This window comes from Hordeum vulgare, chromosome 6H (genome assembly GCF_904849725.1).
Source record: "Hordeum vulgare subsp. vulgare chromosome 6H, MorexV3_pseudomolecules_assembly, whole genome shotgun sequence".
Classification (NCBI taxonomy): Eukaryota; Viridiplantae; Streptophyta; class Magnoliopsida; order Poales; family Poaceae; genus Hordeum; species Hordeum vulgare.
In genome coordinates, this window is record NC_058523.1 from 56493644 (window position 1) to 56496599 (window position 2956).

The window sequence follows — 2956 nt, forward strand, 5'->3', positions numbered from 1 at the left end:
CTCCCTTCCTCAGATTTGTGATACAGTGAACGATGTAACTATGTTTACAAATCAATAAAGTTAGCATAGTGGAGTTCGTGGTGCTCCATAAACATTACTAGTCTTTGTTTATTTATTTAGTTGTTATATTTTTATTTTCATGTACAACTTTCATTAGATTTCCCTTTTATTGTCAATTTTAAGAAAGTACATTTTTATAATACATGAAGGCATTTTGTCCAGAACATGGAAAATCTTGTGTAAATATGTCAATAGTTACATGAACATTTAAAAAAATATGCGAACCATTTTAAAATTACACAAATAATTGTTCCATTTATTTGTTTTTTTGCTAGATTTTATAAAATTGATAAAAACACTACACTTTACTCTAGAAAAAATTAAGTTATATATAAAAGAGATAAAAACGAAAAAAAGAAAGAAAAAAATAAGGCTTAAGTAGAGAGGTCCATGGACGACCCAAATGGTTCACATAAAATAAAGGAAAGGGACAACCCCTACGGACACACAATTTTTGGTGGCTCGTGGCTTCTCTCTCTCTCTCCACGCCAAGGCTGCTCCTCTAGTAGTCTAGTTCTCCGGCTATGGACGATTGGAAGACAAAACTCTGTTGGATTGGTTGTTCCGTATGCATGGATACCTACAAAGGCATCCTATTTTCGATGCCTAATCTAGATATCTGTTCAAGGGACAAAATTATGTTGGCTAGGAGGAATATAACCTAGTTGCAGGAACCTGCAACAACTCGCATCACCAACTCCTCTCCGACGTGATGTTGGTAAGCGATCTAATCAAGATTCATATGTACTTGAATCTTCAAAGTGATGATGGATGACTTGTAAGCGCGATTTTTTTCTACTATGTTTCCTAACATGATGGACTTTGGTAAGTTTTGTGAGCCATAGAGTAGCGTGTTATTGGGTGGGCGAACCCCAAGCCTTTTAATATGTCATATAGTGAACACCGTAGCTGTGTTTATGAATCAATAAAATTAGCATAGCGGTGTTCGCGGACGCCCCATGAACATTATTTGCCTTTGTTTATTTCTCTGTTTGGTTACACTTTTTTCTTTTTATGTACATGTTTCATTATTTTTCCCCTTCTATTTTCAGTAGTTTATATCAATTTTAAGAAAGAACATGTTTTTAATACATGAATAATTTTTTTCAAGATCATGAACAATACTGTGTAAATATTTTGTTAGTTACATACACATTTACAAAAAATGCATGAACCCTTTTAGTATTCCAATTTTTTTGCCGTGATTTTATAAAATAAAACACTTTACTTTAGAAAAAATAAATTAATATATACAGAGAAAAAAATAAATAAAAACACCAAAGAAAAGAAAAGGAAGGGAAAGACAGGCCCATGGGCGACGGCTCGCATAAATATAGCCCACTCGTCCGCCCGCCCGGGTCGTCTTCTCTCTTCTTCCCTCTGAGAGTTCACTTGCCCTGCGTCGGGATGGAGGCCTACATCGAGAAGCTTTTTTCTCCGATGAGGTCGTGGCCGAGTGCTCCAGCTCCTCCTTCTGCAGTTTCTGTCGGTGTTCTGTCTGCAGCAGTTGCTGCCCGAACCACGGGGTGTTCCACCCCGACCCGCATGCGCACACGGCAGCCGAGGCGCCGTATTTTCAGGTATGCCAGAAACCAAGAAACGCCATGAACATTGCTTTAGTTCTCCCGCGTGTAGACCTATGTCGTAGGTGGGTCTGCTTCTATTTCATATCGAGACGTCAGAGCGCACGGCCTCGGATTCGATTGGACTAGGATACATCGGGTTCCCGGCGATGATGACAAGTTCGTCGTCCTCAGGCCACATGATTTCAACCGAAGGTGGAGGACACGCTGCATTATCTGCGGTGACAAGATCGCGTCGGGCAAGGGTAACCAGTATTGCAGCCCCTTTTGCAAGGTGATTCCTTGGTCCTCTTCTTCCCCTATTCTTTCTCCCCCTGTTCTTTCTATCCCCTGTTCTTTATTGCCTGTTCTTTCTTGATTTCAGCTCGATTCCATTGACAATGGAGGAGGTAGAGATATTGTTCAGCGAGAGCGGATATGCAAGGTGTGCACGCTGGCATACTCCTCGGCCCATTGTCCGGGCCACCACCTCCATCACCGCGGTGATGATACTGAGATACTGCATGTGATTCATCTGGAGGGGCGAATATCCTTGTCCCGGAGCATTAGCTCCTTGGAGTTTTGACAGAGGGTGTAATGGTATGTTACTGTTTTTTTGGTAATTCAGTAGTTGAATTCAATTTTCTGAACAAAACCTCAATTGTCTTGGTGCAGCGTGTGGCTGTGGAGGGGGAGCTGTGGGTGCTTGTTCGACCCCGGCAACTGCTACCTCCTGCCCCTGTACCACCGTAGGAGTGCGCCCGTCACGGCTGCTTCCAGCCCGTGGATGTTCAAGGCCAGGCTTGCAGCCTTGTGTGCAAGGAGACTGATGACTGAGCTTGGACGCAGGGGACGGGTCTAAGAAACCAGTGCGTGAACACGACTCAGAGATTTAGATTCAGGCTTAGATAGGATTATAACGATTGAACTCAGAGTTTTGGCATTGTGAATCGAAACTCTTGCTTGCTGAGTTAAGTGGGAATTTCTGAAATAATTCTGGGATGTTTTCTGTGAAAGTTTTATATTCAGAGCAAGTGTTTGTTTTCATTGTTTTGTTGGGATGTTGTCTCGCTGGGTGCAGCAGAAGGGGAGGGAGGGGAGGGGAGGGGAGTGGGAATTTCTGAGTTAAGTGGGAATTTCTGAAATAATTCTGGGATGTTTTCTGTGAAAGTTTTATATTCAGAGCAAGTGTTCGTTTTCATTGTTTTGCTCGGATGTTGTCTTGCTGGGGTGCAGCAGAAGGGGAAGGAGGGGACTTAAGTGGGAATTTCTGAAATAATTCTGGGATGTTTTCTGTGAAAGTTTGATATTCAGAGCAAGTGTTTGTTTTCATT

General features: G+C 42.1%; 1 long non-coding RNA gene across 1 annotated transcript; it reads left to right on the top strand.

The window, feature by feature from the left end:
• The first annotated feature begins 598 nt into the window (after positions 1 to 598).
• On the top strand, positions 599 to 2656 carry LOC123404585. The gene is made up of 3 exons (XR_006611857.1): positions 599 to 1917; positions 2008 to 2222; positions 2298 to 2656. It is a non-coding gene; the product is annotated as an uncharacterized LOC123404585 (long non-coding RNA).
• The last annotated feature ends 300 nt before the right edge of the window (positions 2657 to 2956 follow it).